Source organism: Hyla sarda, unplaced genomic scaffold, assembly GCF_029499605.1.
Source record: "Hyla sarda isolate aHylSar1 unplaced genomic scaffold, aHylSar1.hap1 scaffold_2244, whole genome shotgun sequence".
NCBI classification, from domain to species: Eukaryota; Metazoa; Chordata; class Amphibia; order Anura; family Hylidae; genus Hyla; species Hyla sarda.
In genome coordinates, this window is record NW_026608921.1 from 1 (window position 1) to 27908 (window position 27908).

At 45.9% G+C, this 27908-nt stretch overlaps 12 non-coding genes across 12 annotated transcripts; all 12 read left to right on the plus strand.

Moving 5' to 3' along the window:
- The first annotated feature begins 1752 nt into the window (after nt 1–1752).
- Nucleotides 1753–1943, plus strand: LOC130321262 (U2 spliceosomal RNA). Its single transcript, XR_008867015.1, has one exon. It is a non-coding gene; the product is annotated as a U2 spliceosomal RNA (small nuclear RNA).
- Nucleotides 1944–4036: 2093 nt separating this feature from the next.
- Nucleotides 4037–4227, plus strand: LOC130321246 (U2 spliceosomal RNA). The gene has a single exon (XR_008867000.1). It is a non-coding gene; the product is annotated as a U2 spliceosomal RNA (small nuclear RNA).
- A 2078-nt stretch (nt 4228–6305) lies between these two features.
- On the plus strand, nt 6306–6496 carry LOC130321258 (U2 spliceosomal RNA). Its single transcript, XR_008867011.1, has one exon. It is a non-coding gene; the product is annotated as a U2 spliceosomal RNA (small nuclear RNA).
- Nucleotides 6497–8582: 2086 nt separating this feature from the next.
- On the plus strand, nt 8583–8773 carry LOC130321266 (U2 spliceosomal RNA). Its single transcript, XR_008867017.1, has one exon. It is a non-coding gene; the product is annotated as a U2 spliceosomal RNA (small nuclear RNA).
- Nucleotides 8774–10857: 2084 nt separating this feature from the next.
- On the plus strand, nt 10858–11048 carry LOC130321267 (U2 spliceosomal RNA). Its single transcript, XR_008867018.1, has one exon. It is a non-coding gene; the product is annotated as a U2 spliceosomal RNA (small nuclear RNA).
- A 2104-nt stretch (nt 11049–13152) lies between these two features.
- On the plus strand, nt 13153–13343 carry LOC130321268 (U2 spliceosomal RNA). Its single transcript, XR_008867019.1, has one exon. It is a non-coding gene; the product is annotated as a U2 spliceosomal RNA (small nuclear RNA).
- Nucleotides 13344–15431: 2088 nt separating this feature from the next.
- LOC130321247 (U2 spliceosomal RNA) lies at nt 15432–15622 on the plus strand. The gene has a single exon (XR_008867001.1). It is a non-coding gene; the product is annotated as a U2 spliceosomal RNA (small nuclear RNA).
- Nucleotides 15623–17704: 2082 nt separating this feature from the next.
- LOC130321248 (U2 spliceosomal RNA) lies at nt 17705–17895 on the plus strand. The gene has a single exon (XR_008867002.1). It is a non-coding gene; the product is annotated as a U2 spliceosomal RNA (small nuclear RNA).
- A 2108-nt stretch (nt 17896–20003) lies between these two features.
- Nucleotides 20004–20194, plus strand: LOC130321249 (U2 spliceosomal RNA). Its single transcript, XR_008867003.1, has one exon. It is a non-coding gene; the product is annotated as a U2 spliceosomal RNA (small nuclear RNA).
- A 2080-nt stretch (nt 20195–22274) lies between these two features.
- LOC130321250 (U2 spliceosomal RNA) lies at nt 22275–22465 on the plus strand. The gene has a single exon (XR_008867004.1). It is a non-coding gene; the product is annotated as a U2 spliceosomal RNA (small nuclear RNA).
- Nucleotides 22466–24578: 2113 nt separating this feature from the next.
- Nucleotides 24579–24769, plus strand: LOC130321251 (U2 spliceosomal RNA). The gene has a single exon (XR_008867005.1). It is a non-coding gene; the product is annotated as a U2 spliceosomal RNA (small nuclear RNA).
- Nucleotides 24770–26852: 2083 nt separating this feature from the next.
- Nucleotides 26853–27043, plus strand: LOC130321252 (U2 spliceosomal RNA). Its single transcript, XR_008867006.1, has one exon. It is a non-coding gene; the product is annotated as a U2 spliceosomal RNA (small nuclear RNA).
- The last annotated feature ends 865 nt before the right edge of the window (nt 27044–27908 follow it).

The window sequence follows — 27908 nt, forward strand, 5'->3', positions numbered from 1 at the left end:
AAGAAATATAAAATCTCATCCCTTCCCCAATATCGCGCCACACCCCTACCCCTTAATTCCCTGGTTGAACTTGATGGACATATGTCTTTTTTCGACCGTACTAACTATGTAACTATGTAATATAACATGGGGGGGGGGGGGTCTCCTGGCTGTTCACACAGGTGTGTCATTGCTGTACATTGACCATGCATTGCTTCTGTGGTATTGCAAAGGCAAAGACAAATGCTTCCAGCCATCCATTGCACTAATGGATTGGTCATCAGCTGGCTGTCTATGTCCCGCATCAATATAGACCAAAGTACAGAGGGTTAGGCTATGCTATTGTGCACCTACCTGATGCATCAGAAGGTGCGAGGCCCTTGCTAAATTCTGTGCACAGACTTTGAGATCTATACTTTAGACTGTATCTAAACCTGCTCCAACATGGACTGACATTCTGGCCTACTTTCAGCCGATGCGACTTGTCTGTCGCTGAACAGTCGCTTTTTATGTATTCAGCACCTATGTATAATGTTGTAAAAATGCTCTAGAAGCTAAAGTCGCAGAAATGTCACACATATTTGGCCTGCAACTTTCTGTGCGACAAATTCAGACAGGAAAAATCAGTATAAATCCTTAGAAAATTATCCCCCAGTGTCTCCATCTGCTGGCGGTATTGAATAAGCATTGCTGCACTGATGGGGTATGCATTAGACGAAAAAAAAGAAGAAAAAGAAGAATAATACGCCCAGAAAAGAGGCGAAAAGGAGAAAAACGTAAAAAAACGTGAAAAAAAAGTAAGAGGAAGAGAAGGGAAAAAAAGGTGGAAATGGGTTTAAAAGTGATTTCGGCGGAGAAATATATATATATATATATATATATATATATATATATATATATACGCGCACACACACACATATATATAAACGTATTCTCCGTTGAGATATTGCAGCCGCTGCTGTGTCCAGGCCCAGGAGCCTTAGCACTGTGCTGTGATGTCACTCAATACCACTGACATCACTAGGTGTAACAACATCTCTCCTTTGCTGTGTATGTGACTATGGAGCTGTTTGGTGATGTCATCTATTATGGCCTTCATAGAAGCAACAGGAGATTGTTGCATCCATCTAGAACCCTCAGAACTACAGTGCTATGATGTCACTCACTTCCACAGGCCTTGCAGAGTGTAAACAACAACAACCCAGCTTTGTTGTGTATGTAACCATAGGGATTTGTGATGTCACCTAGAACCTTCACAGCAGCGACAGCTTTATGAGGAGCATCAGCACTGCTCTGCCTGAGCAGAACCATCACCGCCATAGGTTGTCAAATAACCCGGGTTTAACCCACACAGGTAAGTCCAATGGGGTGCAGGCATGTCCTCTATGCTTACAGCTTCCCGTGGGTGTTGGTTTGATACCGTTTGGGGACAGCCAAGGAGGCATCTGCAGGCAACAAAGGTAGGTGTGTGCTTGTGTGTGTGTTTCCTATGCAGATCCTAAGCCCAGTGTCACATGCAAGTAGGAGGAGTAAGAAGGGTTCCTGGCAAATCCGGGTTATGGATTGCATTTAAAAAGGCCCCGTGGGAGTGCAATGGGCCCCTGTCTTGCTGCTTAGCAATAATGGTATGGGTTTAGGTTCTGCTGTGTGTACTGGTGGTTGACTGCCCCCCAGCCCAGAGTGTGCATGGAAAATTGTCTGGCAGCCTCCCTGACAGCAAGCAGTGATAGTGCCCATGAAGGGCACCTTGTTGGGCCCGCCCCTTTCACGGTTATCGCTTCTCGGCCTTTTGGCTAAGATCAAGTGTAGTATCTGTTCTTATCAGTTTAATATCTGATACGTCCCCTATCTGGGGTCCATATATTAAATGGATTTTTGAGAACGGGGGCCGATTTCGAAGCTTGCTTCCGTCGCCCTATGCATTGACCCGATATGGCAGTATCTTCGGGTACAGTGCACCACCCCCTTACAGGGTTAAAAAGAAAGATTCCTACTTTCATTGCTACCTGCTTGCTGGCTAGCCAGCTAGCCAGCCCTGTGGGCCTTGCTGCTGCTGCAGCCAAAAAACAAAAGGTGGTGGTGCTGCTGCTTCTGCTGCTTCTGCTTCTGCTTGTGTCTGGCCGCTGTTGGAGCGTCCAGGCACAGGACTTCTGCTGCTGCTGACTAAATGGCCTCCTTAATTGGATCATTTGAGTAGCCAGCACACCTGTGCAGGTAGGGCATGACATGATAGGCAGCTGCCTTGATAGCGGGTGGGTGCTGAATGTTCCTAATTGACAAAATAAGATTAATGCTTATGAAGAAATATAAAATCTCATCCCTTCCCCAATATCGCGCCACACCCCTACCCCTTAATTCCCTGGTTGAACTTGATGGACATATGTCTTTTTTCGACCGTACTAACTATGTAACTATGTAACATAACATGGGGGGGGGGGGGGTCTCCTGGCTGTTCACACAGGTGTGTCATTGCTGTACATTGACCATGCATTGCTTCTGTGGTATTGCAAAGGCAAAGACAAATTCTTCCAGCCATCCATTGCACTAATGGATTGGTCATCAGCTGGCTGTCTATGTCCCGCATCAATATAGACCAAAGTACAGAGGGTTAGGCTATGCTATTGTGCACCTACCTGATGCATCAGAAGGTGCGAGGCCCTTGCTAAATTCTGTGCACAGACTTTGAGATCTATACTTTAGACTGTATCTAAACCTGCTCCAACATGGACTGACATTCTGGCCTACTTTCAGCCGATGCGACTTGTCTGTCGCTGAACAGTCGCTTTTTATGTATTCAGCACCTATGTATAATGTTGTAAAAATGCTCTAGAAGCTAAAGTCGCAGAAATGTCACACATATTTGGCCTGCAACTTTCTGTGCGACAAATTCAGACAGGAAAAATCAGTATAAATCCTTAGAAAATTATCCCCCAGTGTCTCCATCTGCTGGCGGTATTGAATAAGCATTGCTGCACTGATGGGGTATGCATTAGACGAAAAAAAAGAAGAAAAAGAAGAATAATACGCCCAGAAAAGAGGCGAAAAGGAGAAAAACGTAAAAAAACGTGAAAAAAAAGTAAGAGGAAGAGAAGGGAAAAAAAGGTGGAAATGGGTTTAAAAGTGATTTCGGCGGAGAAATATATATATATATATATATATATATATATATATATATATATATATACGCGCACACACACACATATATATAAACGTATTCTCCGTTGAGATATTGCAGCCGCTGCTGTGTCCAGGCCCAGGAGCCTTAGCACTGTGCTGTGATGTCACTCAATACCACTGACATCACTAGGTGTAAACAACATCTCTCCTTTGCTGTGTATGTGACTATGGAGCTGTTTGGTTATGTCGTCTATTATGGCCTTCATAGAAGCAACAGGAGATTGTTGCATCCATCTAGAACCCTCAGAACTACAGTGCTATGATGTCACTCACTTCCACAGGCCTTGCAGAGTGTAAACAACAACAACCCAGCTTTGTTGTGTATGTAACCATAGGGATTTGTGATGTCACCTAGAACCTTCACAGCAGCGACAGCTTTATGAGGAGCATCAGCACTGCTCTGCCTGAGCAGAACCATCACCGCCATAGGTTGTCAAATAACCCGGGTTTAACCCACACAGGTAAGTCCAATGGGGTGCAGGCATGTCCTCTATGCTTACAGCTTCCCGTGGGTGTTGGTTTGATACCGTTTGGGGACAGCCAAGGAGGCATCTGCAGGCAACAAAGGTAGGTGTGTGCTTGTGTGTGTGTTTCCTATGCAGATCCTAAGCCCAGTGTCACATGCAAGTAGGAGGAGTAAGAAGGGTTCCTGGCAAATCCGGGTTATGGATTGCATTTAAAAAGGCCCCGTGGGAGTGCAATGGGCCCCTGTCTTGCTGCTTAGCAATAATGGTATGGGTTTAGGTTCTGCTGTGTGTACTGGTGGTTGACTGCCCCCCAGCCCAGAGTGTGCATGGAAAATTGTCTGGCAGCCTCCCTGACAGCAAGCAGTGATAGTGCCCATGAAGGGCACCTTGTTGGGCCCGCCCCTTTCACGGTTATCGCTTCTCGGCCTTTTGGCTAAGATCAAGTGTAGTATCTGTTCTTATCAGTTTAATATCTGATACGTCCCCTATCTGGGGACCATATATTAAATGGATTTTTGAGAACGGGGGCCGATTTCGAAGCTTGCTTCCGTCGCCCTATGCATTGACCCGATATGGCAGTATCTTCGGGTACAGTGCACCACCCCCTTACAGGGTTAAAAAGAAAGATTCCTACTTTCATTGCTACCTGCTTGCTGGCTAGCCAGCTAGCCAGCCCTGTGGGCCTTGCTGCTGCTGCAGCCAAAAAACAAAAGGTGGTGCTGCTGCTGCTTCTGCTGCTTCTGCTTGTGTCTGGCCGCTGTTGGAGCGTCCAGGCACAGGACTTCTGCTGCTGCTGACTAAATGGCCTCCTTAATTGGATCATTTGAGTAGCCAGCACACCTGTGCAGGTAGGGCATGACATGATAGGCAGCTGCCTTGATAGCGGGTGGGTGCTGAATGTTCCTAATTGACAAAATAAGATTAATGCTTATGAAGAAATATAAAATCTCATCCCTTCCCCAATATCGCGCCACACCCCTACCCCTTAATTCCCTGGTTGAACTTGATGGACATATGTCTTTTTTCGACCGTACTAACTATGTAACTATGTAACATAACATGGGGGGGGGTCTCCTGGCTGTTCACACAGGTGTGTCATTGCTGTACATTGACCATGCATTGCTTCTGTGGTATTGCAAAGGCAAAGACAAATGCTTCCAGCCATCCATTGCACTAATGGATTGGTCATCAGCTGGCTGTCTATGTCCCGCATCAATATAGACCAAAGTACAGAGGGTTAGGCTATGCTATTGTGCACCTACCTGATGCATCAGAAGGTGCGAGGCCCTTGCTAAATTCTGTGCACAGACTTTGAGATCTATACTTTAGACTGTATCTAAACCTGCTCCAACATGGACTGACATTCTGGCCTACTTTCAGCCGATGCGACTTGTCTGTCGCTGAACAGTCGCTTTTTATGTATTCAGCACCTATGTATAATGTTGTAAAAATGCTCTAGAAGCTAAAGTCGCAGAAATGTCACACATATTTGGCCTGCAACTTTCTGTGCGACAAATTCAGACAGGAAAAATCAGTATAAATCCTTAGAAAATTATCCCCCAGTGTCTCCATCTGCTGGCGGTATTGAATAAGCATTGCTGCACTGATGGGGTATGCATTAGACGAAAAAAAAGAAGAAAAAGAAGAATAATACGCCCAGAAAAGAGGCGAAAAGGAGAAAAACGTAAAAAAACGTGAAAAAAAAGTAAGAGGAAGAGAAGGGAAAAAAAGGTGGAAATGGGTTTAAAAGTGATTTCGGCGGAGAAATATATATATATATATATATATATATATATATATATATATATATATACGCGCACACACACACATATATATAAACGTATTCTCCGTTGAGATATTGCAGCCGCTGCTGTGTCCAGGCCCAGGAGCCTTAGCACTGTGCTGTGATGTCACTCAATACCACTGACATCACTAGGTGTAAACAACATCTCTCCTTTGCTGTGTATGTGACTATGGAGCTGTTTGGTGATGTCGTCTATTATGGCCTTCATAGAAGCAACAGGAGATTGTTGCATCCATCTAGAACCCTCAGAACTACAGTGCTATGATGTCACTCACTTCCACAGGCCTTGCAGAGTGTAAACAACAACAACCCAGCTTTGTTGTGTATGTAACCATAGGGATTTGTGATGTCACCTAGAACCTTCACAGCAGCGACAGCTTTATGAGGAGCATCAGCACTGCTCTGCCTGAGCAGAACCATCACCGCCATAGGTTGTCAAATAACCCGGGTTTAACCCACACAGGTAAGTCCAATGGGGTGCAGGCATGTCCTCTATGCTTACAGCTTCCCGTGGGTGTTGGTTTGATACCGTTTGGGGACAGCCAAGGAGGCATCTGCAGGCAACAAAGGTAGGTGTGTGCTTGTGTGTGTGTTTCCTATGCAGATCCTAAGCCCAGTGTCACATGCAAGTAGGAGGAGTAAGAAGGGTTCCTGGCAAATCCGGGTTATGGATTGCATTTAAAAAGGCCCCGTGGGAGTGGGGCCCCTGTCTTGCTGCTTAGCAATAATGGTATGGGTTTAGGTTCTGCTGTGTGTACTGGTGGTTGACTGCCCCCCAGCCCAGAGTGTGCATGGAAAATTGTCTGGCAGCCTCCCTGACAGCAAGCAGTGATAGTGCCCATGAAGGGCACCTTGTTGGGCCCGCCCCTTTCACGGTTATCGCTTCTCGGCCTTTTGGCTAAGATCAAGTGTAGTATCTGTTCTTATCAGTTTAATATCTGATACGTCCCCTATCTGGGGACCATATATTAAATGGATTTTTGAGAACGGGGGCCGATTTCGAAGCTTGCTTCCGTCGCCCTATGCATTGACCCGATATGGCAGTATCTTCGGGTACAGTGCACCACCCCCTTACAGGGTTAAAAAGAAAGATTCCTACTTTCATTGCTACCTGCTTGCTGGCTAGCCAGCTAGCCAGCCCTGTGGGCCTTGCTGCTGCTGCAGCCAAAAAACAAAAGGTGGTGGTGCTGCTGCTTCTGCTGCTTCTGCTTCTGCTTGTGTCTGGCCGCTGTTGGAGCGTCCAGGCACAGGACTTCTGCTGCTGCTGACTAAATGGCCTCCTTAATTGGATCATTTGAGTAGCCAGCACACCTGTGCAGGTAGGGCATGACATGATAGGCAGCTGCCTTGATAGCGGGTGGGTGCTGAATGTTCCTAATTGACAAAATAAGATTAATGCTTATGAAGAAATATAAAATCTCATCCCTTCCCCAATATCGCGCCACACCCCTACCCCTTAATTCCCTGGTTGAACTTGATGGACATATGTCTTTTTTCGACCGTACTAACTATGTAACTATGTAACATAACATGGGGGGGGGGGGGGGTCTCCTGGCTGTTCACACAGGTGTGTCATTGCTGTACATTGACCATGCATTGCTTCTGTGGTATTGCAAAGGCAAAGACAAATTCTTCCAGCCATCCATTGCACTAATGGATTGGTCATCAGCTGGCTGTCTATGTCCCGCATCAATATAGACCAAAGTACAGAGGGTTAGGCTATGCTATTGTGCACCTACCTGATGCATCAGAAGGTGCGAGGCCCTTGCTAAATTCTGTGCACAGACTTTGAGATCTATACTTTAGACTGTATCTAAACCTGCTCCAACATGGACTGACATTCTGGCCTACTTTCAGCCGATGCGACTTGTCTGTCGCTGAACAGTCGCTTTTTATGTATTCAGCACCTATGTATAATGTTGTAAAAATGCTCTAGAAGCTAAAGTCGCAGAAATGTCACACATATTTGGCCTGCAACTTTCTGTGCGACAAATTCAGACAGGAAAAATCAGTATAAATCCTTAGAAAATTATCCCCCAGTGTCTCCATCTGCTGGCGGTATTGAATAAGCATTGCTGCACTGATGGGGTATGCATTAGACGAAAAAAAAGAAGAAAAAGAAGAATAATACGCCCAGAAAAGAGGCGAAAAGGAGAAAAACGTAAAAAAACGTGAAAAAAAAGTAAGAGGAAGAGAAGGGAAAAAAAGGTGGAAATGGGTTTAAAAGTGATTTCGGCGGAGAAATATATATATATATATATATATATATATATATATATATACGCGCACACACACACATATATATAAACGTATTCTCCGTTGAGATATTGCAGCCGCTGCTGTGTCCAGGCCCAGGAGCCTTAGCACTGTGCTGTGATGTCACTCAATACCACTGACATCACTAGGTGTAAACAACATCTCTCCTTTGCTGTGTATGTGACTATGGAGCTGTTTGGTTATGTCGTCTATTATGGCCTTCATAGAAGCAACAGGAGATTGTTGCATCCATCTAGAACCCTCAGAACTACAGTGCTATGATGTCACTCACTTCCACAGGCCTTGCAGAGTGTAAACAACAACAACCCAGCTTTGTTGTGTATGTAACCATAGGGATTTGTGATGTCACCTAGAACCTTCACAGCAGCGACAGCTTTATGAGGAGCATCAGCACTGCTCTGCCTGAGCAGAACCATCACCGCCATAGGTTGTCAAATAACCCGGGTTTAACCCACACAGGTAAGTCCAATGGGGTGCAGGCATGTCCTCTATGCTTACAGCTTCCCGTGGGTGTTGGTTTGATACCGTTTGGGGACAGCCAAGGAGGCATCTGCAGGCAACAAAGGTAGGTGTGTGCTTGTGTGTGTGTTTCCTATGCAGATCCTAAGCCCAGTGTCACATGCAAGTAGGAGGAGTAAGAAGGGTTCCTGGCAAATCCGGGTTATGGATTGCATTTAAAAAGGCCCCGTGGGAGTGCAATGGGCCCCTGTCTTGCTGCTTAGCAATAATGGTATGGGTTTAGGTTCTGCTGTGTGTACTGGTGGTTGACTGCCCCCCAGCCCAGAGTGTGCATGGAAAATTGTCTGGCAGCCTCCCTGACAGCAAGCAGTGATAGTGCCCATGAAGGGCACCTTGTTGGGCCCGCCCCTTTCACGGTTATCGCTTCTCGGCCTTTTGGCTAAGATCAAGTGTAGTATCTGTTCTTATCAGTTTAATATCTGATACGTCCCCTATCTGGGGACCATATATTAAATGGATTTTTGAGAACGGGGGCCGATTTCGAAGCTTGCTTCCGTCGCCCTATGCATTGACCCGATATGGCAGTATCTTCGGGTACAGTGCACCACCCCCTTACAGGGTTAAAAAGAAAGATTCCTACTTTCATTGCTACCTGCTTGCTGGCTAGCCAGCTAGCCAGCCCTGTGGGCCTTGCTGCTGCTGCAGCCAAGAAACAAAAGGTGGTGCTGCTGCTGCTTCTGCTGCTTCTGCTTCTGCTTGTGTCTGGCTGCTGTTGGAGCGTCCAGGCACAGGACTTCTGCTGCTGCTGACTAAATGGCCTCCTTAATTGGATCATTTGAGTAGCCAGCACACCTGTGCAGGTAGGGCATGACATGATAGGCAGCTGCCTTGATAGCGGGTGGGTGCTGAATGTTCCTAATTGACAAAATAAGATTAATGCTTATGAAGAAATATAAAATCTCATCCCTTCCCCAATATCGCGCCACACCCCTACCCCTTAATTCCCTGGTTGAACTTGATGGACATATGTCTTTTTTCGACCGTACTAACTATGTAACTATGTAACATAACATGGGGGGGGGTCTCCTGGCTGTTCACACAGGTGTGTCATTGCTGTACATTGACCATGCATTGCTTCTGTGGTATTGCAAAGGCAAAGACAAATGCTTCCAGCCATCCATTGCACTAATGGATTGGTCATCAGCTGGCTGTCTATGTCCCGCATCAATATAGACCAAAGTACAGAGGGTTAGGCTATGCTATTGTGCACCTACCTGATGCATCAGAAGGTGCGAGGCCCTTGCTAAATTCTGTGCACAGACTTTGAGATCTATACTTTAGACTGTATCTAAACCTGCTCCAACATGGACTGACATTCTGGCCTACTTTCAGCCGATGCGACTTGTCTGTCGCTGAACAGTCGCTTTTTATGTATTCAGCACCTATGTATAATGTTGTAAAAATGCTCTAGAAGCTAAAGTCGCAGAAATGTCACACATATTTGGCCTGCAACTTTCTGTGCGACAAATTCAGACAGGAAAAATCAGTATAAATCCTTAGAAAATTATCCCCCAGTGTCTCCATCTGCTGGCGGTATTGAATAAGCATTGCTGCACTGATGGGGTATGCATTAGACGAAAAAAAAGAAGAAAAAGAAGAATAATACGCCCAGAAAAGAGGCGAAAAGGAGAAAAACGTAAAAAAACTTGAAAAAAAAGTAAGAGGAAGAGAAGGGAAAAAAAGGTGGAAATGGGTTTAAAAGTGATTTCGGCGGAGAAATATATATATATATATATATATATATATATATATATATATATACGCGCACACACACACATATATATAAACGTATTCTCCGTTGAGATATTGCAGCCGCTGCTGTGTCCAGGCCCAGGAGCCTTAGCACTGTGCTGTGATGTCACTCAATACCACTGACATCACTAGGTGTAAACAACATCTCTCCTTTGCTGTGTATGTGACTATGGAGCTGTTTGGTGATGTCGTCTATTATGGCCTTCATAGAAGCAACAGGAGATTGTTGCATCCATCTAGAACCCTCAGAACTACAGTGCTATGATGTCACTCACTTCCACAGGCCTTGCAGAGTGTAAACAACAACAACCCAGCTTTGTTGTGTATGTAACCATAGGGATTTGTGATGTCACCTAGAACCTTCACAGCAGCGACAGCTTTATGAGGAGCATCAGCACTGCTCTGCCTGAGCAGAACCATCACCGCCATAGGTTGTCAAATAACCCGGGTTTAACCCACACAGGTAAGTCCAATGGGGTGCAGGCATGTCCTCTATGCTTACAGCTTCCCGTGGGTGTTGGTTTGATACCGTTTGGGGACAGCCAAGGAGGTATCTGCAGGCAACAAAGGTAGGTGTGTGCTTGTGTGTGTGTTTCCTATGCAGATCCTAAGCCCAGTGTCACATGCAAGTAGGAGGAGTAAGAAGGGTTCCTGGCAAATCCGGGTTATGGATTGCATTTAAAAAGGCCCCGTGGGAGTGCAATGGGCCCCTGTCTTGCTGCTTAGCAATAATGGTATGGGTTTAGGTTCTGCTGTGTGTACTGGTGGTTGACTGCCCCCCAGCCCAGAGTGTGCATGGAAAATTGTCTGGCAGCCTCCCTGACAGCAAGCAGTGATAGTGCCCATGAAGGGCACCTTGTTGGGCCCGCCCCTTTCACGGTTATCGCTTCTCGGCCTTTTGGCTAAGATCAAGTGTAGTATCTGTTCTTATCAGTTTAATATCTGATACGTCCCCTATCTGGGGACCATATATTAAATGGATTTTTGAGAACGGGGGCCGATTTCGAAGCTTGCTTCCGTCGCCCTATGCATTGACCCGATATGGCAGTATCTTCGGGTACAGTGCACCACCCCCTTACAGGGTTAAAAAGAAAGATTCCTACTTTCATTGCTACCTGCTTGCTGGCTAGCCAGCTAGCCAGCCCTGTGGGCCTTGCTGCTGCTGCAGCCAAAAAACAAAAGGTGGTGCTGCTGCTGCTTCTGCTGCTTCTGCTTCTGCTTGTGTCTGGCCGCTGTTGGAGCGTCCAGGCACAGGACTTCTGCTGCTGCTGACTAAATGGCCTCCTTAATTGGATCATTTGAGTAGCCAGCACACCTGTGCAGGTAGGGCATGACATGATAGGCAGCTGCCTTGATAGCGGGTGGGTGCTGAATGTTCCTAATTGACAAAATAAGATTAATGCTTATGAAGAAATATAAAATCTCATCCCTTCCCCAATATCGCGCCACACCCCTACCCCTTAATTCCCTGGTTGAACTTGATGGACATATGTCTTTTTTCGACCGTACTAACTATGTAACTATGTAACATAACATGGGGGGGGGGGGGGGTCTCCTGGCTGTTCACACAGGTGTGTCATTGCTGTACATTGACCATGCATTGCTTCTGTGGTATTGCAAAGGCAAAGACAAATGCTTCCAGCCATCCATTGCACTAATGGATTGGTCATCAGCTGGCTGTCTATGTCCCGCATCAATATAGACCAAAGTACAGAGGGTTAGGCTATGCTATTGTGCACCTACCTGATGCATCAGAAGGTGCGAGGCCCTTGCTAAATTCTGTGCACAGACTTTGAGATCTATACTTTAGACTGTATCTAAACCTGCTCCAACATGGACTGACATTCTGGCCTACTTTCAGCCGATGCGACTTGTCTGTCGCTGAACAGTCGCTTTTTATGTATTCAGCACCTATGTATAATGTTGTAAAAATGCTCTAGAAGCTAAAGTCGCAGAAATGTCACACATATTTGGCCTGCAACTTTCTGTGCGACAAATTCAGACAGGAAAAATCAGTATAAATCCTTAGAAAATTATCCCCCAGTGTCTCCATCTGCTGGCGGTATTGAATAAGCATTGCTGCACTGATGGGGTATGCATTAGACGAAAAAAAAGAAGAAAAAGAAGAATAATACGCCCAGAAAAGAGGCGAAAAGGAGAAAAACGTAAAAAAACGTGAAAAAAAAGTAAGAGGAAGAGAAGGGAAAAAAAGGTGGAAATGGGTTTAAAAGTGATTTCGGCGGAGAAATATATATATATATATATATATATATATATATATATATATATATATATATATATATACGCGCACACACACACATATATATAAACGTATTCTCCGTTGAGATATTGCAGCCGCTGCTGTGTCCAGGCCCAGGAGCCTTAGCACTGTGCTGTGATGTCACTCAATACCACTGACATCACTAGGTGTAAACAACATCTCTCCTTTGCTGTGTATGTGACTATGGAGCTGTTTGGTGATGTCGTCTATTATGGCCTTCATAGAAGCAACAGGAGATTGTTGCATCCATCTAGAACCCTCAGAACTACAGTGCTATGATGTCACTCACTTCCACAGGCCTTGCAGAGTGTAAACAACAACAACCCAGCTTTGTTGTGTATGTAACCATAGGGATTTGTGATGTCACCTAGAACCTTCACAGCAGCGACAGCTTTATGAGGAGCATCAGCACTGCTCTGCCTGAGCAGAACCATCACCGCCATAGGTTGTCAAATAACCCGGGTTTAACCCACACAGGTAAGTCCAATGGGGTGCAGGCATGTCCTCTATGCTTACAGCTTCCCGTGGGTGTTGGTTTGATACCGTTTGGGGACAGCCAAGGAGGCATCTGCAGGCAACAAAGGTAGGTGTGTGCTTGTGTGTGTGTTTCCTATGCAGATCCTAAGCCCAGTGTCACATGCAAGTAGGAGGAGTAAGAAGGGTTCCTGGCAAATCCGGGTTATGGATTGCATTTAAAAAGGCCCCGTGGGAGTGCAATGGGCCCCTGTCTTGCTGCTTAGCAATAATGGTATGGGTTTAGGTTCTGCTGTGTGTACTGGTGGTTGACTGCCCCCCAGCCCAGAGTGTGCATGGAAAATTGTCTGGCAGCCTCCCTGACAGCAAGCAGTGATAGTGCCCATGAAGGGCACCTTGTTGGGCCCGCCCCTTTCACGGTTATCGCTTCTCGGCCTTTTGGCTAAGATCAAGTGTAGTATCTGTTCTTATCAGTTTAATATCTGATACGTCCCCTATCTGGGGACCATATATTAAATGGATTTTTGAGAACGGGGGCCGATTTCGAAGCTTGCTTCCGTCGCCCTATGCATTGACCCGATATGGCAGTATCTTCGGGTACAGTGCACCACCCCCTTACAGGGTTAAAAAGAAAGATTCCTACTTTCATTGCTACCTGCTTGCTGGCTAGCCAGCTAGCCAGCCCTGTGGGCCTTGCTGCTGCTGCAGCCAAAAAACAAAAGGTGGTGCTGCTGCTGCTTCTGCTGCTTCTGCTTCTGCTTGTGTCTGGCCGCTGTTGGAGCGTCCAGGCACAGGACTTCTGCTGCTGCTGACTAAATGGCCTCCTTAATTGGATCATTTGAGTAGCCAGCACACCTGTGCAGGTAGGGCATGACATGATAGGCAGCTGCCTTGATAGCGGGTGGGTGCTGAATGTTCCTAATTGACAAAATAAGATTAATGCTTATGAAGAAATATAAAATCTCATCCCTTCCCCAATATCGCGCCACACCCCTACCCCTTAATTCCCTGGTTGAACTTGATGGACATATGTCTTTTTTCGACCGTACTAACTATGTAACTATGTAACATAACATGGGGGGGGGGGGGGGTCTCCTGGCTGTTCACACAGGTGTGTCATTGCTGTACATTGACCATGCATTGCTTCTGTGGTATTGCAAAGGCAAAGACAAATGCTTCCAGCCATCCATTGCACTAATGGATTGGTCATCAGCTGGCTGTCTATGTCCCGCATCAATATAGACCAAAGTACAGAGGGTTAGGCTATGCTATTGTGCACCTACCTGATGCATCAGAAGGTGCGAGGCCCTTGCTAAATTCTGTGCACAGACTTTGAGATCTATACTTTAGACTGTATCTAAACCTGCTCCAACATGGACTGACATTCTGGCCTACTTTCAGCCGATGCGACTTGTCTGTCGCTGAACAGTCGCTTTTTATGTATTCAGCACCTATGTATAATGTTGTAAAAATGCTCTAGAAGCTAAAGTCGCAGAAATGTCACACATATTTGGCCTGCAACTTTCTGTGCGACAAATTCAGACAGGAAAAATCAGTATAAATCCTTAGAAAATTATCCCCCAGTGTCTCCATCTGCTGGCGGTATTGAATAAGCATTGCTGCACTGATGGGGTATGCATTAGACGAAAAAAAAGAAGAAAAAGAAGAATAATACGCCCAGAAAAGAGGCGAAAAGGAGAAAAACGTAAAAAAACGTGAAAAAAAAGTAAGAGGAAGAGAAGGGAAAAAAAGGTGGAAATGGGTTTAAAAGTGATTTCGGCGGAGAAATATATATATATATATATATATATATATATATATATATATACGCGCACACACACACATATATATAAACGTATTCTCCGTTGAGATATTGCAGCCGCTGCTGTGTCCAGGCCCAGGAGCCTTAGCACTGTGCTGTGATGTCACTCAATACCACTGACATCACTAGGTGTAAACAACATCTCTCCTTTGCTGTGTATGTGACTATGGAGCTGTTTGGTGATGTCGTCTATTATGGCCTTCATAGAAGCAACAGGAGATTGTTGCATCCATCTAGAACCCTCAGAACTACAGTGCTATGATGTCACTCACTTCCACAGGCCTTGCAGAGTGTAAACAACAACAACCCAGCTTTGTTGTGTATGTAACCATAGGGATTTGTGATGTCACCTAGAACCTTCACAGCAGCGACAGCTTTATGAGGAGCATCAGCACTGCTCTGCCTGAGCAGAACCATCACCGCCATAGGTTGTCAAATAACCCGGGTTTAACCCACACAGGTAAGTCCAATGGGGTGCAGGCATGTCCTCTATGCTTACAGCTTCCCGTGGGTGTTGGTTTGATACCGTTTGGGGACAGCCAAGGAGGCATCTGCAGGCAACAAAGGTAGGTGTGTGCTTGTGTGTGTGTTTCCTATGCAGATCCTAAGCCCAGTGTCACATGCAAGTAGGAGGAGTAAGAAGGGTTCCTGGCAAATCCGGGTTATGGATTGCATTTAAAAAGGCCCCGTGGGAGTGCAATGGGCCCCTGTCTTGCTGCTTAGCAATAATGGTATGGGTTTAGGTTCTGCTGTGTGTACTGGTGGTTGACTGCCCCCCAGCCCAGAGTGTGCATGGAAAATTGTCTGGCAGCCTCCCTGACAGCAAGCAGTGATAGTGCCCATGAAGGGCACCTTGTTGGGCCCGCCCCTTTCACGGTTATCGCTTCTCGGCCTTTTGGCTAAGATCAAGTGTAGTATCTGTTCTTATCAGTTTAATATCTGATACGTCCCCTATCTGGGGACCATATATTAAATGGATTTTTGAGAACGGGGGCCGATTTCGAAGCTTGCTTCCGTCGCCCTATGCATTGACCCGATATGGCAGTATCTTCGGGTACAGTGCACCACCCCCTTACAGGGTTAAAAAGAAAGATTCCTACTTTCATTGCTACCTGCTTGCTGGCTAGCCAGCTAGCCAGCCCTGTGGGCCTTGCTGCTGCTGCAGCCAAAAAACAAAAGGTGGTGCTGCTGCTGCTTCTGCTGCTTCTGCTTCTGCTTGTGTCTGGCCGCTGTTGGAGCGTCCAGGCACAGGACTTCTGCTGCTGCTGACTAAATGGCCTCCTTAATTGGATCATTTGAGTAGCCAGCACACCTGTGCAGGTAGGGCATGACATGATAGGCAGCTGCCTTGATAGCGGGTGGGTGCTGAATGTTCCTAATTGACAAAATAAGATTAATGCTTATGAAGAAATATAAAATCTCATCCCTTCCCCAATATCGCGCCACACCCCTACCCCTTAATTCCCTGGTTGAACTTGATGGACATATGTCTTTTTTCGACCGTACTAACTATGTAACTATGTAACATAACATGGGGGGGGGGGGGGTCTCCTGGCTGTTCACACAGGTGTGTCATTGCTGTACATTGACCATGCATTGCTTCTGTGGTATTGCAAAGGCAAAGACAAATGCTTCCAGCCATCCATTGCACTAATGGATTGGTCATCAGCTGGCTGTCTATGTCCCGCATCAATATAGACCAAAGTACAGAGGGTTAGGCTATGCTATTGTGCACCTACCTGATGCATCAGAAGGTGCGAGGCCCTTGCTAAATTCTGTGCACAGACTTTGAGATCTATACTTTAGACTGTATCTAAACCTGCTCCAACATGGACTGACATTCTGGCCTACTTTCAGCCGATGCGACTTGTCTGTCGCTGAACAGTCGCTTTTTATGTATTCAGCACCTATGTATAATGTTGTAAAAATGCTCTAGAAGCTAAAGTCGCAGAAATGTCACACATATTTGGCCTGCAACTTTCTGTGCGACAAATTCAGACAGGAAAAATCAGTATAAATCCTTAGAAAATTATCCCCCAGTGTCTCCATCTGCTGGCGGTATTGAATAAGCATTGCTGCACTGATGGGGTATGCATTAGACGAAAAAAAAGAAGAAAAAGAAGAATAATACGCCCAGAAAAGAGGCGAAAAGGAGAAAAACGTAAAAAAACGTGAAAAAAAAGTAAGAGGAAGAGAAGGGAAAAAAAGGTGGAAATGGGTTTAAAAGTGATTTCGGCGGAGAAATATATATATATATATATATATATATATATATATATCGCGCACACACACACATATATATAAACGTATTCTCCGTTGAGATATTGCAGCCGCTGCTGTGTCCAGGCCCAGGAGCCTTAGCACTGTGCTGTGATGTCACTCAATACCACTGACATCACTAGGTGTAAACAACATCTCTCCTTTGCTGTGTATGTGACTATGGAGCTGTTTGGTGATGTCGTCTATTATGGCCTTCATAGAAGCAACAGGAGATTGTTGCATCCATCTAGAACCCTCAGAACTACAGTGCTATGATGTCACTCACTTCCACAGGCCTTGCAGAGTGTAAACAACAACAACCCAGCTTTGTTGTGTATGTAACCATAGGGATTTGTGATGTCACCTAGAACCTTCACAGCAGCGACAGCTTTATGAGGAGCATCAGCACTGCTCTGCCTGAGCAGAACCATCACCGCCATAGGTTGTCAAATAACCCGGGTTTAACCCACACAGGTAAGTCCAATGGGGTGCAGGCATGTCCTCTATGCTTACAGCTTCCCGTGGGTGTTGGTTTGATACCGTTTGGGGACAGCCAAGGAGGCATCTGCAGGCAACAAAGGTAGGTGTGTGCTTGTGTGTGTGTTTCCTATGCAGATCCTAAGCCCAGTGTCACATGCAAGTAGGAGGAGTAAGAAGGGTTCCTGGCAAATCCGGGTTATGGATTGCATTTAAAAAGGCCCCGTGGGAGTGCAATGGGCCCCTGTCTTGCTGCTTAGCAATAATGGTATGGGTTTAGGTTCTGCTGTGTGTACTGGTGGTTGACTGCCCCCCAGCCCAGAGTGTGCATGGAAAATTGTCTGGCAGCCTCCCTGACAGCAAGCAGTGATAGTGCCCATGAAGGGCACCTTGTTGGGCCCGCCCCTTTCACGGTTATCGCTTCTCGGCCTTTTGGCTAAGATCAAGTGTAGTATCTGTTCTTATCAGTTTAATATCTGATACGTCCCCTATCTGGGGACCATATATTAAATGGATTTTTGAGAACGGGGGCCGATTTCGAAGCTTGCTTCCGTCGCCCTATGCATTGACCCGATATGGCAGTATCTTCGGGTACAGTGCACCACCCCCTTACAGGGTTAAAAAGAAAGATTCCTACTTTCATTGCTACCTGCTTGCTGGCTAGCCAGCTAGCCAGCCCTGTGGGCCTTGCTGCTGCTGCAGCCAAAAAACAAAAGGTGGTGCTGCTGCTGCTTCTGCTGCTTCTGCTTCTGCTTGTGTCTGGCCGCTGTTGGAGCGTCCAGGCACAGGACTTCTGCTGCTGCTGACTAAATGGCCTCCTTAATTGGATCATTTGAGTAGCCAGCACACCTGTGCAGGTAGGGCATGACATGATAGGCAGCTGCCTTGATAGCGGGTGGGTGCTGAATGTTCCTAATTGACAAAATAAGATTAATGCTTATGAAGAAATATAAAATCTCATCCCTTCCCCAATATCGCGCCACACCCCTACCCCTTAATTCCCTGGTTGAACTTGATGGACATATGTCTTTTTTCGACCGTACTAACTATGTAACTATGTAACATAACATGGGGGGGGGGGGGTCTCCTGGCTGTTCACACAGGTGTGTCATTGCTGTACATTGACCATGCATTGCTTCTGTGGTATTGCAAAGGCAAAGACAAATTCTTCCAGCCATCCATTGCACTAATGGATTGGTCATCAGCTGGCTGTCTATGTCCCGCATCAATATAGACCAAAGTACAGAGGGTTAGGCTATGCTATTGTGCACCTACCTGATGCATCAGAAGGTGCGAGGCCCTTGCTAAATTCTGTGCACAGACTTTGAGATCTATACTTTAGACTGTATCTAAACCTGCTCCAACATGGACTGACATTCTGGCCTACTTTCAGCCGATGCGACTTGTCTGTCGCTGAACAGTCGCTTTTTATGTATTCAGCACCTATGTATAATGTTGTAAAAATGCTCTAGAAGCTAAAGTCGCAGAAATGTCACACATATTTGGCCTGCAACTTTCTGTGCGACAAATTCAGACAGGAAAAATCAGTATAAATCCTTAGAAAATTATCCCCCAGTGTCTCCATCTGCTGGCGGTATTGAATAAGCATTGCTGCACTGATGGGGTATGCATTAGACGAAAAAAAAGAAGAAAAAGAAGAATAATACGCCCAGAAAAGAGGCGAAAAGGAGAAAAACGTAAAAAAACGTGAAAAAAAAGTAAGAGGAAGAGAAGGGAAAAAAAGGTGGAAATGGGTTTAAAAGTGATTTCGGCGGAGAAATATATATATATATATATATATATATATATATATATATATATATATATATATATATATATATACGCGCACACACACACATATATATAAACGTATTCTCCGTTGAGATATTGCAGCCGCTGCTGTGTCCAGGCCCTTGAGCCTTAGCACTGTGCTGTGATGTCACTCAATACCACTGACATCACTAGGTGTAAACAACATCTCTCCTTTGCTGTGTATGTGACTATGGAGCTGTTTGGTTATGTCGTCTATTATGGCCTTCATAGAAGCAACAGGAGATTGTTGCATCCATCTAGAACCCTCAGAACTACAGTGCTATGATGTCACTCACTTCCACAGGCCTTGCAGAGTGTAAACAACAACAACCCAGCTTTGTTGTGTATGTAACCATAGGGATTTGTGATGTCACCTAGAACCTTCACAGCAGCGACAGCTTTATGAGGAGCATCAGCACTGCTCTGCCTGAGCAGAACCATCACCGCCATAGGTTGTCAAATAACCCGGGTTTAACCCACACAGGTAAGTCCAATGGGGTGCAGGCATGTCCTCTATGCTTACAGCTTCCCGTGGGTGTTGGTTTGATACCGTTTGGGGACAGCCAAGGAGGCATCTGCAGGCAACAAAGGTAGGTGTGTGCTTGTGTGTGTGTTTCCTATGCAGATCCTAAGCCCAGTGTCACATGCAAGTAGGAGGAGTAAGAAGGGTTCCTGGCAAATCCGGGTTATGGATTGCATTTAAAAAGGCCCCGTGGGAGTGCAATGGGCCCCTGTCTTGCTGCTTAGCAATAATGGTATGGGTTTAGGTTCTGCTGTGTGTACTGGTGGTTGACTGCCCCCCAGCCCAGAGTGTGCATGGAAAATTGTCTGGCAGCCTCCCTGACAGCAAGCAGTGATAGTGCCCATGAAGGGCACCTTGTTGGGCCCGCCCCTTTCACGGTTATCGCTTCTCGGCCTTTTGGCTAAGATCAAGTGTAGTATCTGTTCTTATCAGTTTAATATCTGATACGTCCCCTATCTGGGGACCATATATTAAATGGATTTTTGAGAACGGGGGCCGATTTCGAAGCTTGCTTCCGTCGCCCTATGCATTGACCCGATATGGCAGTATCTTCGGGTACAGTGCACCACCCCCTTACAGGGTTAAAAAGAAAGATTCCTACTTTCATTGCTACCTGCTTGCTGGCTAGCCAGCTAGCCAGCCCTGTGGGCCTTGCTGCTGCTGCAGCCAAAAAACAAAAGGTGGTGCTGCTGCTGCTTCTGCTGCTTCTGCTTGTGTCTGGCCGCTGTTGGAGCGTCCAGGCACAGGACTTCTGCTGCTGCTGACTAAATGGCCTCCTTAATTGGATCATTTGAGTAGCCAGCACACCTGTGCAGGTAGGGCATGACATGATAGGCAGCTGCCTTGATAGCGGGTGGGTGCTGAATGTTCCTAATTGACAAAATAAGATTAATGCTTATGAAGAAATATAAAATCTCATCCCTTCCCCAATATCGCGCCACACCCCTACCCCTTAATTCCCTGGTTGAACTTGATGGACATATGTCTTTTTTCGACCGTACTAACTATGTAACTATGTAACATAACATGGGGGGGGGGGGGTCTCCTGGCTGTTCACACAGGTGTGTCATTGCTGTACATTGACCATGCATTGCTTCTGTGGTATTGCAAAGGCAAAGACAAATGCTTCCAGCCATCCATTGCACTAATGGATTGGTCATCAGCTGGCTGTCTATGTCCCGCATCAATATAGACCAAAGTACAGAGGGTTAGGCTATGCTATTGTGCACCTACCTGATGCATCAGAAGGTGCGAGGCCCTTGCTAAATTCTGTGCACAGACTTTGAGATCTATACTTTAGACTGTATCTAAACCTGCTCCAACATGGACTGACATTCTGGCCTACTTTCAGCCGATGCGACTTGTCTGTCGCTGAACAGTCGCTTTTTATGTATTCAGCACCTATGTATAATGTTGTAAAAATGCTCTAGAAGCTAAAGTCGCAGAAATGTCACACATATTTGGCCTGCAACTTTCTGTGCGACAAATTCAGACAGGAAAAATCAGTATAAATCCTTAGAAAATTATCCCCCAGTGTCTCCATCTGCTGGCGGTATTGAATAAGCATTGCTGCACTGATGGGGTATGCATTAGACGAAAAAAAAGAAGAAAAAGAAGAATAATACGCCCAGAAAAGAGGCGAAAAGGAGAAAAACGTAAAAAAACGTGAAAAAAAAGTAAGAGGAAGAGAAGGGAAAAAAAGGTGGAAATGGGTTTAAAAGTGATTTCGGCGGAGAAATATATATATATATATATATATATATATATATATATATATACGCGCACACACACACATATATATAAACGTATTCTCCGTTGAGATATTGCAGCCGCTGCTGTGTCCAGGCCCAGGAGCCTTAGCACTGTGCTGTGATGTCACTCAATACCACTGACATCACTAGGTGTAAACAACATCTCTCCTTTGCTGTGTATGTGACTATGGAGCTGTTTGGTGATGTCGTCTATTATGGCCTTCATAGAAGCAACAGGAGATTGTTGCATCCATCTAGAACCCTCAGAACTACAGTGCTATGATGTCACTCACTTCCACAGGCCTTGCAGAGTGTAAACAACAACAACCCAGCTTTGTTGTGTATGTAACCATAGGGATTTGTGATGTCACCTAGAACCTTCACAGCAGCGACAGCTTTATGAGGAGCATCAGCACTGCTCTGCCTGAGCAGAACCATCACCGCCATAGGTTGTCAAATAACCCGGGTTTAACCCACACAGGTAAGTCCAATGGGGTGCAGGCATGTCCTCTATGCTTACAGCTTCCCGTGGGTGTTGGTTTGATACCGTTTGGGGACAGCCAAGGAGGCATCTGCAGGCAACAAAGGTAGGTGTGTGCTTGTGTGTGTGTTTCCTATGCAGATCCTAAGCCCAGTGTCACATGCAAGTAGGAGGAGTAAGAAGGGTTCCTGGCAAATCCGGGTTATGGATTGCATTTAAAAAGGCCCCGTGGGAGTGCAATGGGCCCCTGTCTTGCTGCTTAGCAATAATGGTATGGGTTTAGGTTCTGCTGTGTGTACTGGTGGTTGACTGCCCCCCAGCCCAGAGTGTGCATGGAAAATTGTCTGGCAGCCTCCCTGACAGCAAGCAGTGATAGTGCCCATGAAGGGCACCTTGTTGGGCCCGCCCCTTTCACGGTTATCGCTTCTCGGCCTTTTGGCTAAGATCAAGTGTAGTATCTGTTCTTATCAGTTTAATATCTGATACGTCCCCTATCTGGGGACCATATATTAAATGGATTTTTGAGAACGGGGGCCGATTTCGAAGCTTGCTTCCGTCGCCCTATGCATTGACCCGATATGGCAGTATCTTCGGGTACAGTGCACCACCCCCTTACAGGGTTAAAAAGAAAGATTCCTACTTTCATTGCTACCTGCTTGCTGGCTAGCCAGCTAGCCAGCCCTGTGGGCCTTGCTGCTGCTGCAGCCAAGAAACAAAAGGTGGTGCTGCTGCTGCTTCTGCTGCTTCTGCTTCTGCTTGTGTCTGGCTGCTGTTGGAGCGTCCAGGCACAGGACTTCTGCTGCTGCTGACTAAATGGCCTCCTTAATTGGATCATTTGAGTAGCCAGCACACCTGTGCAGGTAGGGCATGACATGATAGGCAGCTGCCTTGATAGCGGGTGGGTGCTGAATGTTCCTAATTGACAAAATAAGATTAATGCTTATGAAGAAATATAAAATCTCATCCCTTCCCCAATATCGCGCCACACCCCTACCCCTTAATTCCCTGGTTGAACTTGATGGACATATGTCTTTTTTCGACCGTACTAACTATATAACTATGTAACATAACATGGGGGGGGGGGGGGGGTCTCCTGGCTGTTCACACAGGTGTGTCATTGCTGTACATTGACCATGCATTGCTTCTGTGGTATTGCAAAGGCAAAGACAAATGCTTCCAGCCATCCATTGCACTAATGGATTGGTCATCAGCTGGCTGTCTATGTCCCGCATCAATATAGACCAAAGTACAGAGGGTTAGGCTATGCTATTGTGCACCTACCTGATGCATCAGAAGGTGCGAGGCCCTTGCTAAATTCTGTGCACAGACTTTGAGATCTATACTTTAGACTGTATCTAAACCTGCTCCAACATGGACTGACATTCTGGCCTACTTTCAGCCGATGCGACTTGTCTGTCGCTGAACAGTCGCTTTTTATGTATTCAGCACCTATGTATAATGTTGTAAAAATGCTCTAGAAGCTAAAGTCGCAGAAATGTCACACATATTTGGCCTGCAACTTTCTGTGCGACAAATTCAGACAGGAAAAATCAGTATAAATCCTTAGAAAATTATCCCCCAGTGTCTCCATCTGCTGGCGGTATTGAATAAGCATTGCTGCACTGATGGGGTATGCATTAGACGAAAAAAAAGAAGAAAAAGAAGAATAATACGCCCAGAAAAGAGGCGAAAAGGAGAAAAACGTAAAAAAACTTGAAAAAAAAGTAAGAGGAAGAGAAGGGAAAAAAAGGTGGAAATGGGTTTAAAAGTGATTTCGGCGGAGAAATATATATATATATATATATATATATATATATATATATATATATATATATATATATATATATATACGCGCACACACACACATATATATAAACGTATTCTCCGTTGAGATATTGCAGCCGCTGCTGTGTCCAGGCCCAGGAGCCTTAGCACTGTGCTGTGATGTCACTCAATACCACTGACATCACTAGGTGTAAACAACATCTCTCCTTTGCTGTGTATGTGACTATGGAGCTGTTTGGTGATGTCGTCTATTATGGCCTTCATAGAAGCAACAGGAGATTGTTGCATCCATCTAGAACCCTCAGAACTACAGTGCTATGATGTCACTCACTTCCACAGGCCTTGCAGAGTGTAAACAACAACAACCCAGCTTTGTTGTGTATGTAACCATAGGGATTTGTGATGTCACCTAGAACCTTCACAGCAGCGACAGCTTTATGAGGAGCATCAGCACTGCTCTGCCTGAGCAGAACCATCACCGCCATAGGTTGTCAAATAACCCGGGTTTAACCCACACAGGTAAGTCCAATGGGGTGCAGGCATGTCCTCTATGCTTACAGCTTCCCGTGGGTGTTGGTTTGATACCGTTTGGGGACAGCCAAGGAGGCATCTGCAGGCAACAAAGGTAGGTGTGTGCTTGTGTGTGTGTTTCCTATGCAGATCCTAAGCCCAGTGTCACATGCAAGTAGGAGGAGTAAGAAGGGTTCCTGGCAAATCCGGGTTATGGATTGCATTTAAAAAGGCCCCGTGGGAGTGCAATGGGCCCCTGTCTTGCTGCTTAGCAATAATGGTATGGGTTTAGGTTCTGCTGTGTGTACTGGTGGTTGACTGCCCCCCAGCCCAGAGTGTGCATGGAAAATTGTCTGGCAGCCTCCCTGACAGCAAGCAGTGATAGTGCCCATGAAGGGCACCTTGTTGGGCCCGCCCCTTTCACGGTTATCGCTTCTCGGCCTTTTGGCTAAGATCAAGTGTAGTATCTGTTCTTATCAGTTTAATATCTGATACGTCCCCTATCTGGGGACCATATATTAAATGGATTTTTGAGAACGGGGGCCGATTTCGAAGCTTGCTTCCGTCGCCCTATGCATTGACCCGATATGGCAGTATCTTCGGGTACAGTGCACCACCCCCTTACAGGGTTAAAAAGAAAGATTCCTACTTTCATTGCTACCTGCTTGCTGGCTAGCCAGCTAGCCAGCCCTGTGGGCCTTGCTGCTGCTGCAGCCAAAAAACAAAAGGTGGTGCTGCTGCTGCTTCTGCTGCTTCTGCTTCTGCTTGTGTCTGGCCGCTGTTGGAGCGTCCAGGCACAGGACTTCTGCTGCTGCTGACTAAATGGCCTCCTTAATTGGATCATTTGAGTAGCCAGCACACCTGTGCAGGTAGGGCATGACATGATAGGCAGCTGCCTTGATAGCGGGTGGGTGCTGAATGTTCCTAATTGACAAAATAAGATTAATGCTTATGAAGAAATATAAAATCTCATCCCTTCCCCAATATCGCGCCACACCCCTACCCCTTAATTCCCTGGTTGAACTTGATGGACATATGTCTTTTTTCGACCGTACTAACTATGTAACTATGTAACATAACATGGGGGGGGGGGGTCTCCTGGCTGTTCACACAGGTGTGTCATTGCTGTACATTGACCATGCATTGCTTCTGTGGTATTGCAAAGGCAAAGACAAATTCTTCCAGCCATCCATTGCACTAATGGATTGGTCATCAGCTGGCTGTCTATGTCCCGCATCAATATAGACCAAAGTACAGAGGGTTAGGCTATGCTATTGTGCACCTACCTGATGCATCAGAAGGTGCGAGGCCCTTGCTAAATTCTGTGCACAGACTTTGAGATCTATACTTTAGACTGTATCTAAACCTGCTCCAACATGGACTGACATTCTGGCCTACTTTCAGCCGATGCGACTTGTCTGTCTCTGAACAGTCGCTTTTTATGTATTCAGCACCTATGTATAATGTTGTAAAAATGCTCTAGAAGCTAAAGTCGCAGAAATGTCACACATATTTGGCCTGCAACTTTCTGTGCGACAAATTCAGACAGGAAAAATCAGTATAAATCCTTAGAAAATTATCCCCCAGTGTCTCCATCTGCTGGCGGTATTGAATAAGCATTGCTGCACTGATGGGGTATGCATTAGACGAAAAAAAAGAAGAAAAAGAAGAATAATACGCCCAGAAAAGAGGCGAAAAGGAGAAAAACGTAAAAAAACGTGAAAAAAAAGTAAGAGGAAGAGAAGGGAAAAAAAGGTGGAAATGGGTTTAAAAGTGATTTCGGCGGAGAAATATATATATATATATATATATATATATATATATATATACGCGCACACACACACATATATATAAACGTATTCTCCGTTGAGATATTGCAGCCGCTGCTGTGTCCAGGCCCAGGAGCCTTAGCACTGTGCTGTGATGTCACTCAATACCACTGACATCACTAGGTGTAAACAACATCTCTCCTTTGCTGTGTATGTGACTATGGAGCTGTTTGGTTATGTCGTCTATTATGGCCTTCATAGAAGCAACAGGAGATTGTTGCATCCATCTAGAACCCTCAGAACTACAGTGCTATGATGTCACTCACTTCCACAGGCCTTGCAGAGTGTAAACAACAACAACCCAGCTTTGTTGTGTATGTAACCATAGGGATTTGTGATGTCACCTAGAACCTTCACAGCAGCGACAGCTTTATGAGGAGCATCAGCACTGCTCTGCCTGAGCAGAACCATCACCGCCATAGGTTGTCAAATAACCCGGGTTTAACCCACACAGGTAAGTCCAATGGGGTGCAGGCATGTCCTCTATGCTTACAGCTTCCCGTGGGTGTTGGTTTGATACCGTTTGGGGACAGCCAAGGAGGCATCTGCAGGCAACAAAGGTAGGTGTGTGCTTGTGTGTGTGTTTCCTATGCAGATCCTAAGCCCAGTGTCACATGCAAGTAGGAGGAGTAAGAAGGGTTCCTGGCAAATCCGGGTTATGGATTGCATTTAAAAAGGCCCCGTGGGAGTGCAATGGGCCCCTGTCTTGCTGCTTAGCAATAATGGTATGGGTTTAGGTTCTGCTGTGTGTACTGGTGGTTGACTGCCCCCCAGCCCAGAGTGTGCATGGAAAATTGTCTGGCAGCCTCCCTGACAGCAAGCAGTGATAGTGCCCATGAAGGGCACCTTGTTGGGCCCGCCCCTTTCACGGTTATCGCTTCTCGGCCTTTTGGCTAAGATCAAGTGTAGTATCTGTTCTTATCAGTTTAATATCTGATACGTCCCCTATCTGGGGACCATATATTAAATGGATTTTTGAGAACGGGGGCCGATTTCGAAGCTTGCTTCCGTCGCCCTATGCATTGACCCGATATGGCAGTATCTTCGGGTACAGTGCACCACCCCCTTACAGGGCTAAAAAGAAAGATTCCTACTTTCATTGCTACCTGCTTGCTGGCTAGCCAGCTAGCCAGCCCTGTGGGCCTTGCTGCTGCTGCAGCCAAAAAACAAAAGGTGGTGCTGCTGCTGCTTCTGCTGCTTCTGCTTGTGTCTGGCCGCTGTTGGAGCGTCCAGGCACAGGACTTCTGCTGCTGCTGACTAAATGGCCTCCTTAATTGGATCATTTGAGTAGCCAGCACACCTGTGCAGGTAGGGCATGACATGATAGGCAGCTGCCTTGATAGCGGGTGGGTGCTGAATGTTCCTAATTGACAAAATAAGATTAATGCTTATGAAGAAATATAAAATCTCATCCCTTCCCCAATATCGCGCCACACCCCTACCCCTTAATTCCCTGGTTGAACTTGATGGACATATGTCTTTTTTCGACTGTACTAACTATGTAACTATGTAACATAACATGGGGGGGGGGGGGGGGGGGGTCTCCTGGCTGTTCACACAGGTGTGTCATTGCTGTACATTGACCATGCATTGCTTCTGTGGTATTGCAAAGGCAAAGACAAATGCTTCCAGCCATCCATTGCACTAATGGATTGGTCATCAGCTGGCTGTCTATGTCCCGCATCAATATAGACCAAAGTACAGAGGGTTAGGCTATGCTATTGTGCACCTACCTGATGCATCAGAAGGTGCGAGGCCCTTGCTAAATTCTGTGCACAGACTTTGAGATCTATACTTTAGACTGTATCTAAACCTGCTCCAACATGGACTGACATTCTGGCCTACTTTCAGCCGATGCGACTTGTCTGTCGCTGAACAGTCGCTTTTTATGTATTCAGCACCTATGTATAATGTTGTAAAAATGCTCTA